This window comes from Psittacula echo (genome assembly GCF_963264785.1).
Source record: "Psittacula echo genome assembly, chromosome: 1".
Classification (NCBI taxonomy): domain Eukaryota; kingdom Metazoa; phylum Chordata; class Aves; order Psittaciformes; family Psittacidae; genus Psittacula; species Psittacula echo.
The window spans coordinates 32,931,722-32,949,325 of record NC_137735.1 but is presented as its reverse complement, the minus strand read 5'-3'; the positions used below and the strand labels follow the sequence as shown (position 1 = coordinate 32,949,325).

Below are 17,604 nucleotides of genomic sequence, written 5' to 3'. Positions count from 1 at the left end.
GTAGGACAAGCAAGCTTTAATGCTCACTTGTGTTGATACAAACCTAGAAATTATGGAGTGTTAGAGACATTCAAGGGAAGAGCGTGTTTAAACGTCCCCCCTCAAAAAAACCAAACCAACAAAAAACCAAACCAACAAAAATCCCCCCAGGAAAAAAGGAAACCAGAAACAACAACAACAAAACCCTACAAAACCAATCCAGCGACAGAGTCACCACAAAATTCTTAGCTGCGTCTGACCTGATTTTCATCTTCAGTGGCAGGTAAAGCAAATAAAGCAAGTATCTGCAGTGGGAACAAGACTGTGGAAGCTGCGTTTTTTTTTTCCAGGACATACATGGTTTTGGTGGAGGGTGGCAGTTTTTTGTTGTTAGCTTGTTTTAGCTGAGATACACAACATCTAAAGAAACTGGTGGCAATCTGCATATTACATAAGGCGTTTTCTGAGCTGCACTATTTGTAATTTTCTGTCATTTTACTTAGGGAGGAGCAAGCAGCTACATAAACTAGTTTTGCAGAAGCTCTTACTGGCAGGCATTTCCTCCCTCTCTCTCCTGAGCACCACCCTTTTTGCTTTTATTTTATTTGGAGTTCAGGTCTACCAGTCAGCTTGCTTTCCTGTCCTGGCAAAGTAAATACGGTGTCCCAGTTCCTCCTGGATGATAAATTCAGTTATGAATGTAATATAGGCCAATTATGAAACAAAATATAGACTTCTGTTTGCCGCTTGCTTGCATGGCTTTAAGCTAGGATTAAAATACCTTGATGCTAAAAATCCTTATATAAGGGGGCATGTTCATATACCCACATCTTTGGTGTTGCTAACAGTGTGAAATATCCACATAGTACATGTTCCAGGGACAAAAAGCCTAAAAGAGAAGAGAAGGAGATAAAATTCTTTAACTGCTACTTAAATTTGTATAATTTTGAAAAACTAAGTATCAGTGTGTGTATCAAGGGAATTTTACAATTATAAGAATCCATTTGTGGTTTTATTTCGTTTGAGTGGATGTGAACGCAAAACCTGCCTGCAGGATGCCTCTGTTAAATACAGCCTGTAAAACAGATTGCTAGCCGTGTATTCTAGTTAAGCAGCACTTCACTAAATAAGAAATGCTAAATAGACCTTCTGTGTGTTTGTGTGCAATATGACAGGCTAATGGTACATCATTGAAAGCTTAGAAAGGGTTTTGCCTTGTCTCCCCCTTCTCCTTTGCTGTCCCTGTGTCTTACAGAAGTCAGTGTGTTAGCAGAAAGCTGACCAGTGTTTAGCTAGAGCTGAATACTCCAAGCAAGTAGGGCATCTGAAAACCAGGTCATACTCTAGTGCAGAGTGCACGTATGTATAGGATACTCTCTGGGTTTAGACACAGTGGAATGCATCGAAGCTTAGTGATTATTGCGGGTTCATAACTCGGCAACAATAGATCAGGCAATGTCAATGTATATCATAAGCATAGAAGGTTCTTGTTTTTGTTGTTGTTAAATGCCAGGAGGAGCCATATTTGGTTTTGCAGCATCAGTGTATCTTTTCTTGTAGTGGTTTAGTTGGCTTAAAATAACATGATGACATGTGGCTTCTTTCCAAGGTCACATAAGCAATGAGAAATAGAATATATTAGGGACTGTGTCAACAAATAAGGTACAGAGTAATTGAAAAAAGGAATTTTGGGGTCCACGTAGGAATGTGAATGAGTGTTATGTAAGCAACATTCAGTTCTGGTTTTGGTGTAGACTGCACTTTTAATAGGCATTATTATGGATTTCATCTGTTGCTCGCTGTCATAATAGCATAGACCAACTGCCTTGTATGGCTGCAAAGCATCCTTGAGATACTTAGGGCAGTTGTTGAAATGTACAGCTTTAAAGCAGTCTAGAATACAGGTCAGGTTGGCTTTTTCTGTTATGATGTCCTGACTGATGGTTTGAGGTGCAGTAACTTCGTGAAGTTAGGATGTAAGCATTACTGGGAGGAAGAGGATGGAACTTGCTCTTGTGAGTCCAAAATACCCTCTTTTGCAAGTTGCAGAATACCCTTTGACTTGAAGGTATTTTGCAGTGGCCTGCTACAGTTTCTTCACAGTGTGTAGTACGGCTGGATGTACAGTTACTTGCACTGGTGTTAAGTTAGTCTAGATTAGTCATTGCATTTATGATTAAATGGATCCTTTAGCTGAAGTGCGTTTGCACTTCCTACATCTTGTCCAGGTGGAGGTGTCAGAGTAACTTTTAGTAATTAAAGTATCTTGCAGTGTTAGCATACAGCTTGTTCAGGGAAAACCAAATGCTTCCCCTCCCCCCTCAATGAATGAAATAAATCCAGAGGAAATTTGCTGTAAAATTTAAGTGGCTTTTTTGGTTTTCTTCTTTTTTTTTTTTTTTTTTTTTTTTTTTTGGGTCATTCAGCTTGTTGCCTTATGTCTAACTTCCATCTGCTCTGCACTGCCTCAAGGTCACCATATCCAGAAGTTTCTTCTCCCTTTAAATGTAGGCAAACCTCAAAGTGTCCTTTTTCTCTGCTACTAGAAGTATAGTACACCTGCATTATTAGCTGTGTATTAATGAGTGTCCTCTTCAGCAAAACCAGAAACACTGAAATAGATCAGGAAATCCTTTATTTGCTGGTCCTGTGACTTGTAAAACTTATTTTCACCAAGTAACTGCAACTAATATCTCAATGCTTCAGAACTGCATAAACATGATAGATGTGAGTTAAGCATGCACCAGTGTCTTTCAGTGATGAAATAAAACATTTGTTTCCTTTATCAAACCATTACATATTTTTACTGAAGAGTGACTAAAGTGCTCTTACGCTCTTCATGCATCAGTGGTGTGACAGAGTAAATCATCATCTCTGTATGATTCTGTGTAAACTGCCAGAGAGAGACATTATTTTAGGAATGATTCAAAATATTCGTTTTGAGTTACTAGTGCACAAAGATAAAATTCTAGACAAGGAACTGGTTTTGCAAATGGAGGCCAAAGCTTTTGTACCTTTTGTTCAGAGTTTTCCAAGGATTGTATACTGAACTGTGCTGATGCTTTTGTGGTAAACTGTTTTCATCCAGCCCTTCATGCTGCTCTTCCTTAATTCTTTTTACTTTCCCTAAGCAAACTGTACATAGTGCTCTTATCTTGCTGGTGCTTTCCTTTGCTTACTAAACCTAGTTACTCTCTTTATTACTATGGGAGTCGGAGGTGTCTCAGGACAAATTGTAGCCAATGTTATTTCAGGAGTACTGATTTAAAAAATTTCCTTTTTGTATAGCTACTAATGAGCAAACATTACAGGCCTGTTTATTTAAGCAGATGACATCCTTTTCCAATCTGATTCCTTCCCTAAATCCTGCTTCAGATCACATTGAGAACTATGAAATTACTTCTGCACATTGCTAAGTAGTGCTCTTAAAGGAGCATTCTGAAAGCCTCAGGTGTCATGAGTTGCTTAACTGTTCATATGCCTTTCCTCTCTGCCTCAGAAGAATAACTGAAATGCCGATTAACATCTGACACCACAGTTGAATATGGAATTATAGAAGCATACCCAACACACTCAACCCTACTAAGAATTCTAAATCTAAAAATGTGCTGGAGAGATTTGCTACAGGTCAATCATGTTAAAAATTTGTGTCACCTACCAAGGAAAAATACAGTTTAGAAGTAAAACCAGCTTGTCTATTCTGAGCAAAATAAGTTGAATAACTGGAAACCATTTGTCATGGGAGAGTCTGGATTTAATCACATTTCTGTTGAAGTCGATGAGGCTCTTTGCTCCTGACTTAATCTATTCGAGACTGGGTGCTAAATGACTTGCCCGATGTGCTTGATTTCAGTCTTAACAGGTCATAGCTTCAGTAGGCATGTAGGTGAATGTAGCTAAATGCCACCTTATTTTCAGGTGGCAGGTGTTCTAGAGCTTGTAAGTATAGTTTGTACTCTATACCGTCTTATCCAATTGTTGCACTTACAATAGGTATAAAAAGGAAGATGACAGTAGTTCCTGGATAGCAGAAATGAGCTGCTGAAAAAAACCACCACCAAATCCAAACCAAAAATTTGCCATGTAAAACCCTACAAACCACCAAAAACCACGCCAAAGTCAAAACAATAACTTCTCTGTGATTTTAACACTTAAACTGTGCATATATTTAATAAAGCATGAAAATAAATGAGGGGCTTTGCTCATAAAAAATCTTTAGAGAAAGAAGAGCTGGAGTCTGTGGAAGCAGATGGATGGCAACTTTTGCATTCTGGTTCCACTGTAGTGAGTGATGTTGATTTTTTTATTCCTTCACTTAAAGAGATTAATTATATGTGAAGGATGCCTCAAGTATTTGTCAACGTGAAATAAAGTAGAATTGCTGCTTCAAACTCAACTTCATAGAAGAATAGTTAATTGGCAAGTAAATATAAAAGACCTAGCAAATTATCGTTGTTAATATCATTTCATATTCTAAGTGTGTATTTGTTCCCACTTGATATGCCTAATAGATGAAAAGGGTCTGGCTGCAACCTGTATTGCTGTGAAGTAGGTTGGGGTTTGAAAGTGTCAGGCAGCTGTAATTACACTTAAAAACCTGAATAGCTTTTAAATTACTTCAGGGGATTTCCAGTGTGGTAAAACTGGATTTAAAACTTGTCAGAGCTACCTCTACAAGTTTTGCAACTTTTGCAAATGAGTCTATTACCATAGTAGAAATGGCTTTCAACATCCAGACAAATAAAGCATTACTACTTACTCAGTCCTTTTAATTTCAACTTTCTAAGGCATAAAGCAGTGGCTTTTTTGAGGAAAAGGATGCCATGAAATCTGTACTAGAATGCAAAGCTTTGAGTATTTGCAGCCAGTTGGCTGGCTGTTTTGTGTTACTCTTCTTTCTTTGTTGGCACAGAAAACTTTGATGTAGGCGGGGGGTGGAAGGCAAGAAAGTTTCTTGTGTCTTCAATTAATCAAATATAATCATATGTTAATTACTGTGAAGACAGTACTGTGTAGATTGGGATTGCACTTAGCACTTTCATTTTAGTCAATGGCAAGCAGTAACAATTTCTATTTATAAATTGGCTATTAATTTAGTGTCCTGTAATGAAGCAGTGTCTCCCCTGTTTTAAGTATTTTAAGAAGTTCTGTTCCTTGAGTGGCACGATGCAATGGAATAACCTGGGTCCAGAGCTGATGGATTTGATACCTGTAGGAAAAGTCCTGGCGATTCAAACAGCTCTTGACTGTTTCACCGAATGTCAGACCAAAAACTACTTTGTTTGGAAAATTATTTGCAAGCAGATCCCATCTCTCTTGGCTTATCTTCCTGCAGAACAAAACTCAGTGAAGGCTGCATTGGTCAAGCTGTCTAGCTTGCTGAGTTTACCTGTATGTGTTTATTCTTCTCTAGACATACCTGCTGTCTGTGGTCCAATAGAGTAGTATCGTTGTCAGAAAGATTTGATTGAATTAAATCTCATTTTTAAGAGGAGGTAAAGCTATTACTTTTACCATGGTAATGTGGTAAACTATTGCTGCAGAGTTATTAATGATTTAGATTACAGTTAATGGTGTCATTAGCACCTTTCTAACCATGTCTACCAACAGTGCTCTTCTCCATTCCATTACCTTTTCCTGGTCATGGAGTAATTTTTCTGTTCTCCATTCTACAGGAAGAAGAAAATAGCATTTGACCTTCTGAGAAATCAATGTATCAGCAGGATAACTTACATACTTAAAGCTTCTTTAATAAAAAAAATATTCCTATTCAGTTTAGCTGTCCACATACTCACATGTAGAAATAACCCACCTTAAATAACCTGGCTTGTATCTGGCTGAGATGTTTTTCTTTGCAGTTGCTATTTATGAACCTTCCATCGGTATCATCTTTACTGATGTCTGGTGGTTGTAGCAAGGACATTAATAACCCTGTGTCCTGTGTTAAACTCCTGGTTAAATTTGGTTTTGCTACTTCTTGTCATGGTAGTATGCTGCTTGTGCATTTTTGGCAACTAAAGGTTCTTCCTCAAAACGCTTGTGTAAACAGTTTGTGATGTTGTGGAAAAACTTCTGGTTAGGCAGGAAATAGGACAGCTGGGAACATCTGTGGTAAAATTCTTCTAATGAAACCTCATCCTTTTCTTAAAGAGAACTAGCAGTCCTTCAGTAGAAAATTTGGGAAAGTTATAAATAGTACTTATTAATGAATTCACTTCATGCCTTTTTTTTTTTCCATGTTTGATATTGCTAATATCAAGCACTTAAATTATTAAAAACGTTATGTTTGTATTTATTGCAAGAATAGACTTTGTGCTAAGCCTTTTCAAATATTTGAAATAGTAAACCAGGAATATTGGAAGTGCTTCTAGCAGAAGAATGTACGAACTTACCTATTAACCCAATTGCAAATTACTCCTAATAGAACAGAAGGCTGGAAAACTTTGCTTTTCTTAGCTATAAGCATGGGCCACTCATGGAAATAAGTGAGCCTTGATTTTATATTGATTATGCAACAAATATTACTGTACAGTCTATCATTTTCTTAACTCACCAAATTAAGTTTTTCCACCTAAAAAACCAAAATGGGATCTAATTTGAAATGAATAGTATAACCCTATTAAACCTACATTTCTGTGTCTTGAAGGGACCTCTCAACTACGACTTAGAGTCAAGGAAGACGTGTATGTAATGTGCAGTAGCTGTTTTTCTTGCTGCACTTATTAATGACACAGGTAGAGGTGTTTGTAGTTGGAGATCTTTCATGGGGATTAACCTCACATATGGGTTTTGGTCTTTGTGGTAAGTTATGGGCATACCCCAGTTTACCTGAGGAATCTGCTCCTCAAGAATATTTCTGTAGTCATCTTTGCTTCTCTCCCTGCCCACCACCCAATTATGCAAAAATGTAGCTCTGCCATCCTTGTGGTTCTTTGTTAGCTTAAATAGAAGAGTCTCTGGGGAACACTGAATGCAAAAAATGATGTGATTAATGTTTTAAATATCTTCCACAGAAACTGCCTGGTCTCCACAGCAGGCATGGCAAGCAATTACTCCTTGAGGGAAGCACTGGTCCCTGTTGGGCAGCCTTTGCCAGAGCGATCTTTAGTTGCACGGTTTGGGTAGGAGTCATTGGGAAAAGAAGTCCCTTAACTTTCAGGTGCAGTCAGCAGGCGGCAAAAGGACTGTGTGCCTCTCCAAGGGTGGAGGCATATTACATCTTATGGCTAATAAAAGCACTGGGTGCTGCCCTGTTCTCTGTTTTGTTTTCAGCTTGGCAAGATGTGTTCATGTGGGCTCCATGAGGTTGTGCTCAGGTTGTTCCTGAAACAATGGTATGCAATGTTCTAGGCACGTCCCTGGGGAGACATCTTTGCTGCTTAATAACAGGAAAGCTGTTTAACATAACAGGAAATACACAAAGAAGTACTTAACTATGATGTGGTGACTGCCAGGAATTGTCTAAGTGTGTTTTGTGTGTCTCTTTAAAAGTGAGTGTTCCAGCAGCACTTAGAGCTGGTATGGGGCACTTGAGATGCCACATTTTCTGTCTTGCAGTTTCACTGAAGCATGGAAGATTGAATTCATGTGGATGATTTTCTCTGGCAGCAACTGAAGTGGTTCCATTAAGATGCTATTTTATTCTGTTGACCAGCAAATTGTACTTCACAGCTAGGGTAGCTTTAAAGTACCATTTCAAGGTTAATTTTAGACATATGTTCGACTATGCTGGTATTCCTTGACATATGCTATGCAGCTGCCTCCTAAAGTGCATTTTGCTAAAGTTGTGGTCTTATCTCTGATTTTGGTGGCTGCTAAAATTTTCCTTCATTCTGCAGAGACTTTACTTCATGTTAACCGTGGTGATAGGTGTAATCAAAAGGATGAATAGGACAGGTGAGTTTCCCATAGTGAACAGCGTTGAAAATGCTCCATTAGCATTTTCTGTACAGCTCCTCAGAGCTCTAGGACTGATTCTTGAAGGGATTTGGGCGGTTGAGCAGTTTAAACTTTTCTCAGTTTTATTTCCAACCTGTAAGCTTAATCATGCCTACATCATCATTGAAGGTCAGGGGGGTTTTAATCCATGGGCAAAGTTCATGTACTAGCTTTGTCTCTGAATTGCTTTATACTTAATTTCATACTCAGGAATTTGTGACTTCTCTAAAAAGTGACTCTATATATACCAAAAAGAAAATTTGGAGGTTAGCCATTTATTTCATAACTTGAACCTGCAAACTGCAGTCATTGGTTTTCTGAGGAAAACGTTGGAATTGAACTTTTTGTGATTTTTTTTTTTTTTTTTTGTTAGATAAAGTATTACTATTATGGATAACTTAGCACTGATTATAGTGCTTCCTACATGCTTAGAAGTGCTATCACCTCACATTTTAAAGAACAACCTGAGTGAATTTGGGTCTAATCTGGATTTTTTTTGTCTTTAAATGGATGTAGAGTTTCATAAACACAGGAAGCTGTTGTTGGACACGCTTAGAAACAGTTTTGGCACAAGTGCAGTAATACAAAATATAACTGAGGCTCTTTAAATTCTAATGCTTGCCCTACTTTTTCTTCCATAATATCCTTTAGGCAGTATTTCAGCGCCACGCTGAAGTCAGTGACATTTGTTACAGTCATATAAGATCAGCTCATACGAGTGTGATTGAACAAATAGCTTCTGAGTTCAAACTAAAAGCCACTCTGTCCTCTCTGTCCAAGATAGCTGCAGATACTGTAGAGTAAATGATGCATATTGATGTTCTAGTCTTGTGGTCAAAAATGTGGTTTACAGGTTTCTTTTGTACAGTTGCTCTCAAGAAAGATTATGGTTCCTTGCAGATTACTGAGCTTTATGTAGACTCTGACACTGAAAGACTTTGAGTAGTTCAGGAAAAAAGAGAAAAATACCAAGTTCTTGAATCTAACATTAAGCTGAGCTAATAAATGTTCTGGCAGTTAACTAATCATGTGTGGGTTGTGCAGGAAGAATTGCTTCATTGATTTAGAGGCAGGCATAATTGATAAAGTTCAGTGATTCAGTTAAAGTTCCAGGTAAGTTCTGGGTCGTTTGATTGGGATTTTCTTTGCCTTTATTGCAGCAAAGTGGACCTCCACAGTACATAAGCAGAAGGTGATTTTCAAACTTAAAAGCTTAATTCTGTGTGCTACAAGAATCCTGTTTGGATTTGTTTGGAGTTCTTCTGTTCTTAGCTGTTAAAACCTAGGGTTGTTGGAGCCAAGTTTGATACATAGATCTAGAATAAATTTATCATGCAAATAGATAAGCTGTTAACTTTCTCTTACTGAGATTTGTGAGCAACAGTGTTTGTCCCAGTGCCTTGATGTTTATCCGTATACTATATTTAGAATGCTTGCTAGCCCTTTTGGAAGGAAGCATGTTAAAAAATAGTTGAAAAATAGTTAGACTGTCTACATATCTGACTTCCCAGAATGTAGGAGACTGCAGTGCATGTGTGAGAGCAGCTTCTCAGCTAGCCTGTTAATATCTGGATGAAATATGTGGCATGTAGAGAGATTATAGTCAGTGATTTAATCTACGTGAATTCAGATCAGGCTTGAGCTGGAAGAAAAGGTATAAAAAAAAGGTATAAAAAATGCAGGGGGGTGTATTGTGGTAATACTTGAAACAGTTGAGCAGTCTGGTGAAATGTCTTTTATGTCTAGGTAGTGCTTACCTTGCCTCAATAAGGAGTGATGTAAATGGTTTCTGGAGGCTTTTTTCAGCCCTGTGTTCCTGATGACGAGCAGGGTAGGGTAGACTGCAGTATTAAGGAAAGAATGGACAGTTTCTTCCTTTCTGACTGTTTCAGCCCTGATTGCATGCAAGAGCTGGGATCTTCAGAAAGGCTGGGAAAGGAGAAAGGTTGTCTTGACATTCTGCTCGCTGGTGTTGTGTGAGGGTTTTCCACACACATGTGGTTATACAGTGAGCTTGTAACACCGCACACAAACACAGACACTGTCCCCACTGAAAGTCTTTTCCTGGATGTGATGATACCCTGTGTTTAAGTTATCTGCAAATGGGGAAATGAGTATCCCTGAGTGTACTCAAGAAGGATGTAGAGGTGAGGAGGAGGGATCAGGATTTGCACTGTGGAGGTAATTAATAGGATCTGGAAAGGGCTTGCAGATGGTATGAACTAACCATGATGGAATTCTCTGTTCAACTCGACTCTGAGTCCTGACTTTGTAGACATAGGCTGCAGAGCAAAGATTAAAAATACGTGATGTCTTGTATTGATGACGAAGCAGTAGAGGGCACCAGACAACAAGGAGCAGCTTCTTGTACAGGAGGTGGAAATGGAGAGAAAAGAAAAAGGGGAGGAAATAAGAGCAGAGACGAGTAACAAACATCAAGTCTTCAACATCGCTCTGTGCTTGGTTGTTCGGGCAGGTGTGTGTTTTGGGGATGAGAAGGCACAGCTGCAGCTATAAGAAGGTATGCAGAAAAAGCAGGAGTGCTTCAGATGGCCGTTTGCTTACTCAGAGCAATACCTGAACTGGAAACTTCAATGTAAACCCCTTAGGTAAACAGAATTGCTAGCTATTTTTTTCCTTGAAAATCTAGGGAATTCAAAGATTTAAAGTTGCCTGTGGCATATATGAGAAACTGACATAGCAAAATTCAAGTGCCTAAACCAAAGATAATAGATTGAGATACAGTTCAAACTTTAACTCGGTCCTTACTGGCCAAGGCATCAGCACACTGTAACACATCCTCGTGCGATTATTTTCCATCCTGTCATCTGTGTCCTTACAAATGGATGACTTGCAGCAGTGTTTTGTTGGTTTGTTTTTTTTTTTAAGGTGGATGTAGAATTGTTTCATTAGGATACATACAGCCAGTTCCTCATATCAAAACATCCATGCCCTAGGCTTGGCATTATTAGTACAGTAAACTAGTTCTACTGTTTCTCTCTCCTTTGCTTTTCCCACAGACAGAGGTAGGTAGCACTGTATGGTTAACTGGCATGTGTCAGGCTTTGTCCTATTTCAGAATGAGCTAAGAAATCAAGCATCAGTATTGTTCTTGGTTAGTGAGAAAATAACTAGAACCCTAATCCACTGGCAGTCTAGCTGGTGCTTGTTAGACTTGTCTTCTGTAAATTGCATGGCATTTCAAATTTGGTTATTTAGTTTGCAGTCATATCTGAACGTAGAGAGGACTTACTAATTTTTTTATATATATTTGTAGTTGATGTGTTGCTCTTTCATGCTTAATATGTACTAGCTAGCTGAAAACCCAATTCAGTTCTAAGTGTTACAGTTCCAGTAAACTTGACTAATATATTGGGAATGCAGTTTTAAAAGAAAATCACTTTGTATGTTAAGTGTTCAAACCTCAGACAGTGCTTCTGTAAAGGAGTACTGTGGCATATAAGGTAAGAAGTGTTATGGGCACAATGCTGAGATTTCAGCATTAGTCAGACTTGCATGTGTACTACATGTTTAACAGGCAGACATCTATCTGATAAGTTTATTACACACTTAATGTTCAAGTCTGAAACTCCTTTAAGTCCTTTGTAAAACATGACTTGTAAAGATTATCCTTTCCAATTTTCTGAACTGCTAGAAATCTTGGACATTGTATTTTGAAGTTTTGGGGGTTTTGTTGTCATTTGGTTGGTTTTGTTTGGTTTGGGGTTTTTTTTCAATTCTTTCCTTCCATCATCATGGCCTTTGCCAGTGCACCACTACTCAGGTTGGCAAAATGCATGGCCACTTGATATCATCTCACCTGACGCTCACTTTGTCATCATCAAGACTGGAAGAGAAACAACTATGGGTGAAATAACAAAGAAATACATAACACTAAGGCAGCGTAGGGCCCAGTTCCAGAGAGTCTTGATCACCAGGCTTCCCTTCAAAACTTGCTCTTTAAAAAATGCACAGGCTGGTTGATCAGCCAGTTGCACTGATGACACAAGTTGAGCTAACGCTTGTCTTTGTGCTTTTATTTGGGAAGCCATCAGCACTTTGGAGGGTAATGCATTTCCTCAGATGTGGTTTAGGTATCTTTAGAAACATTATAGTCTTAACTCCTTGCAAAGCTTTGGTGTAAGGTTAATGTAGGTTTTAAAACAGAAATTATAATCTTCAGAAGTGTGAGTAAAGCTGATGCAACGTAGAGATTCTGTATGCTTAATCAGTATATGAGCAGAACATACCGAAGTAATGGCAAACGAAAATGTGTCGTTAACATGATTCCTGTGGTGGGGGGGAAGTCACTGTGTTCTGGGCAGTCGGTTTGACAATGTGCTAAAACAGTTGTACAGGCTCGAGAGCTGTATACCATAGGACAGTTAACGTCTTAGGGAAACAAAGACATGTCAGTGTTTAAACAGCAGGCATGTTTTTGGTTGAGAAGTACTGACATTTTAATGGATAGTTCATTTTAATGGGCATGTATCTTCAGGGAGCCCACTTCAAAGACTGTTGCGTGGGTAAGAGTCTCTTGGGGTAGGAACTGGAAGGATAATGTACTGGCTTATCTAGGAGCCTTAGTGCAATGTCACACTTGGATTGTTGGTATTCTGCTTGCCGTCAATCTTATGGCTGCCCTAGTGTCTCCTCATGCAGGGAGGGCACTCCTTCCCTCATGGAAGGATGGCAGGGGCATGCTTGTAACCCAGCAGAGAGTCCAGACCCCCACACTGTAGGGCAGAGGGCCTGCTACATCCTGTGGGTTATCACTTCAGAGCCTGAAAGAGTATGAAGTATGTGTCAGATTGACTGGCAAAGGAGTGGGCTGGCATCTGTCTTCAGAGGAGCCCTTGTAAAGGGTTCTTCTGAAGGACTGCTTGGACTTGCTGAGCCTTTTGTTGAGATAGTGCAAAACCACTTTGTGGTCCAGAGAAGAGCCACAAAGATTATCAAAGGACTGGGAAGCCTGCCATCTTAGGAAAGGTTGGGAGAACTGGATTTGTTCAGCCTTGAGAAAAGAAGGCTCAGGGGACACCTTATCACCACATTCCAGTATTTGTAGCCAACCTTTGAAGAAGATTGTCAGACTTGTGTTTTATAAGGAGTTATATGGAAAAGATGAGGTGTATCAGATACAAGTTAGTCCTGGGGACATTCCGATTAGGCACAAGAGGAAAATGTTTCACAATTTTCACAATGAGCCATTGGAATAATCTCCCCAGGGAAGTGGTGGACTCCCCAGTGTTGGGCACTTTTAAGATTCAGCTGGACAGGGTGGTGGGACATCTTGTCTAGGCCATGTTTTTGCCAAGAAAGGTTGGACCAGATTATTTTTGAGGTCCCTTCCAACCATGTATTCTGTGATTTTTGTTCAGAACAACTTGAGAAGGATTTGATGACAGCTAAAGTAACTGGATGTTCTGGGCAAGGACTAGTGTGTGACCTTAAGGAAGGGAGACTCCAGGGTTACAGTAAGAGTAAAGGAAAGAAAGAGCTGCCATGCTGGTTTAGGAAGCATCTCCTTGTCTTGGGCTTCAGACCATATTGGCGCAGAGAGATGGAAGATGAGAAGTGCTGTTAATCTTCCCCCAGCTGCTGTGATACAAGGCCAGCTAAGCAAGTAGCTAGAAAAGTGCCTGAGATGCAACATTTCCTTAAGCATTTCAGTTGGGTGATTATTTCAGGCAGAACTCTGAAAAATGAAGTCACTTTGTTGAGGACTAGAACTGGCTCATGACTGATGTGCTTGAGGTGTGAACAGAGCAAGTTGGGGCTGAATGCACCAGCTTATACAGACAGGCCTGAGGCACAGCTTAGAATCAAAACATCACTCCTTCAAGAGTCTGTGTTTGTATAGTCACCAGCCTGGGCTCAGAGAGGCGCAGCAGGAAGGTGTGTGTTTTCCACCTACCAAACTGGATGTAGGCAAAAATTACAGCTGCCCAAGCTGTGGAGCAGCTGAGGGGGCTGGAACACTTCCATCCAAGTCTAGCCTGTCAGACACCGTTAATCTAGTTTTGTGACTGCTTTCCCTGTATATTTGTGTGAAACTGCTTCCTGCATTTATAGCCCAGAGCAGGAGTTTTGAAAGAACTGAGGGTGGTAATTTACAGCTAGCCAAATTTCCAGGTCCTCTCAAAGACAGTGTACGTACTGCTTCAGACAAAACCTAACAGCTTCCTTATTTGTATGGATGTTCTTAAGTCTCCCTCTCTGAAGTGCTCTAGCTTATCGTGAGGCCAACTTTAAAATCAAAGCCATGAGATCAAATTGTTGATCAGTCTTTTTGTTGCATTGCTTGAATAGCTTGTGTGCATTGCGGTGGGGGGAAGGCAGCAGGGGAGGGTGACAGGAGAATTATAGAGCCCTGCTGAGGCTCCAGAATTAGCTGTTTAAAGATTAACATGCAAGGCAAAGTTATGTACTCGCTTAGGGGCTGGGTCAGATGTGAAACTGAGATTTGATAATTCCTGAAGGGAAAAAAAAACCAGAATCAGACCCATGGGTCGCACAGTACTGCATCGAAGGGACAAGCTTGCTTAGAAGAGGAAAAGATAAGCGCAGCTAGAGTAGAGGTCAGCAGTGTAGGTCTGTGTTCTTCAGGCTCCAATAAAAACATGTGGACCTTCAAGTTTACTTTAGTATTTATCAGTGTATTTGAAGAAATTTGATCAAACTTAAAACTTCACTGAGCACATTTAACTAGGTTTCATGACTGCTAATACTGTAGAGGATACATGTTTCATAATGCTTGCCATAACTTGGTTCAATGTGTGTTGTGGGATGTGTTGGCAGCATTTTCTTTAGTTCAGTATTTTAGTTGTAACTTGGCTGATTTCTTAAATACAAGTATGTATCTAGTTTGCAAGGATATAGTCTTATCCAAGTGTTCTCTCCTTTTGTATGTAGCAAGTACTCTGTTCTGTAGCCCTCTCTAGTTTTTACTCTTGTTTTCGTTTTTAATTTAATCTTTCTCCTTAGCTCTCAAACTCTTTGCCAGCCTAATGCCAGGAAATTCAGGGCTGGTTATGGCATAGTGTTTATAGTTTGTTGGTCTGGTTTTTCTTTTAGCTGGGGGAGTGTGTTCAGCTACCAATTATAATTAGGTGTAACAAACCTTTTTTCAAAAGAGAGAAGTTAGTATATAGATGCAACTAGAGGCTTCCTCTTTCATGTTTGGGAAGTGAAAATATCTGGTTGCTGTTTTAAGTCTGACCCCAGTCCTAGTTGTATGAACTGGTCAGCCTCACAGAAACCACCCTGAAAGTCAAAGTAATGGACTTTTTCTGTATGATTGACTGTAAGCTATGTGTAAATTCTTTTGGTTTATATTTCAAATGTGCTGTATTACTCAACACTGTAAAACAAAACTGTTGCTATGGTTTAGTGAGTTTCTGTGCTGGCTTCAGAACTGTGCATGATACTTTTCTCTGGATGGCATTCCTTCCCTCCAGTGTATCAACCGAACCACACAGCTTGGTGTCATCGGCAAACTTGCTGAGGGCGCACTCAATCCCACTGTCCGTGTCACCAACAAAGATGTTGAACAAGACCGGTCCCAACACCGATCCCTGAGGGACACCACTCGTTACTGGTCTCCAGTAACGAGTTTTCCAGTTGTTTCCAACTGGACATTGAGCCATTGACCACAACTCATTTGCTGCCAGGAAGTGTCTGACAAGGTCTTTGCAAGTGCTTCATCTCTGTTTCTAAATTTTTTTAGCAACTGCTAAGGTATGGTGAAGGTTGGAATGACGAGCTAAGCCACCAAGTTGGGTTACTGCGGGTGTTGGTGTAGGGATGCAGAAGTACTGCTAGTGCTCATACCTAGCTCTCTTCACCTACCTAAATCTTTTGTCACAGATGTTACCTTCAAACTTCAGATTATGCTTCTGCAGTCTGTTTTGTGTACTGGTCTTCAGTGGTGACTATATGTGAATAATAACACGAGTTCTTGGGATAGCTATCCAGGCAGAAAGGGGGCATGGGGCTGAGGGGAAGAGAAATCACACCTGTGGATAATAGCTGTGCTGGGGAAATCCCATCAGAAAGCTCATGTCTGGCCTTCTGGCAGGTAATAGAGACTTGGAAAAAAGCGGCACCATCAGCATTGTGCCCACCAGGGGCTGTTACAACCTTTGCAATGGCAGGACAGTCAGGGGATACCTGCAAGCTGTGAGGTGCTCTGCGTGATGGATGTGTCTCTGATATCTTCCTGGTTCTATGAGTATGCCTGGACTCTAGTGTAGGAGGCAAACTGGCAAGTGAACAAGCAAACTGACTGCAAGTGCAACTCCGCAGTTTGGCTTGTTGACCAGCAGCACTGTGGTGAGTTGGAAATCCTGCATCTGTGCGTGCATGAACTGTTGCTGTTCTTAGTGATGCTTCCCAGCCCAAATGAGTGCTGATGGGGATTATCGTGGTTTTAGATGGATAGGTTGCCTGTTCTGGGGTGTTTGTGGGATCATCACTGCTTCCAAAAGCATCCTGGAATCATGACAGTGCCAAAGGTGTGGTGTAAAAGCTTTTCTGAGCTCAAACCTGAGTGCTGTTCCAGGTCTTGCTCTGCTGGGTGTTGTGCTGAGTACCAGCTCAGCTCTTTGAAGGCAGATGTCCTGAAGACTGACGCCTTCTGTAAACCAAGATCTACATTGTGTTGGTCATTTTATTCCAACTGAATCCAATGACTGCGTAATTAAATCGCTGTGTAACAAAACAGCTATAACAGCCTGGTGTCATTAACCTACCTGGTTTTACATGAAGCCTATCCCGTTTATGAGTTCTGTGCTTAAAAGTAAGAAGCCTTAGCTTTTCTCTGCGAAAGTTAACACTCAGCCCTGGTAGCTAAAAGGCTTATCCTCCTTAGCCTGCCAAAAACACCTCAGTCAGTTTTCCCATATTGCTCTGGTAACTGTTTATTGTTTGTGCACTAGAGGGCTTCCTGAGGATCTGGGTTCTTCCAAAGGCTGCTGAAAGAGAATGAGAAGGGCACCCAGTGGGAGTGGGGCAATATCCATCATGTTCACAGAGGTACTCCTGAACTCTCACTGCAAACATTAGCAGAAGGACAGGTGCACAATCACCTTGATGAATATACAATTGAAATAACTAAGCCCTGTTGAACCGTTTGTCTTTCAGCTCCTGCAGGCAATTCAGGCTCCTCTTGAGCCTTTGTGTTGGAAAGCAAAGGCTGCCTTGTTCTTGCAGATTGTTTGGCTGTGTTGCAACAAACTTGGTTACTGATGCCCAGGCATACTTTGATTGATGCACAGATCAAGTGACTGTTGGGAGTGGCTTTTGGGTGACGTTCTGTGTACAGTGATGTCAGCAAAAGATTTTAAAAAATTCAGGTGTGGCATAATCTGCCAATTAAACTGATTAGTGCTCTGGCTGAGGCCTGAGAAGCAGCTCTGCTTCACAGCCCTGCTTATTGAACCCTTTTACTTACTGCCTTTGTCTTGCACTAGACTTTTACCTAGTTCACTGCAGCATGCTGTGGTAGAATATCATACCAAGGGCTATGTGCTAGCTCTCTTGCTGTCTGGGAAAGCTGCTACTAGGTCACCAATGTCCCTGGCCACTTGGAAGCTGTGACGCTGGAAGAAGACCTGTGACTCCAGTGGGATTAAGATGGAGTGCCTCGCGGCTCTGCTGGCAGAGCTGAAAGCTAGCCAGGAGGCG

General features: G+C 40.4%; 1 protein-coding gene across 3 annotated transcripts in view; it reads left to right on the top strand.

Annotated features, from left to right (window-relative positions):
* The window catches only part of MTUS1 (microtubule associated scaffold protein 1), a gene marked incomplete at its 3' end in the record, with an annotated part of 87,740 nt that overhangs the window by 37,934 nt on the left and 32,202 nt on the right, over nt 1-17,604 (top strand). The gene's annotated exons all lie outside the window — the stretch shown is intronic.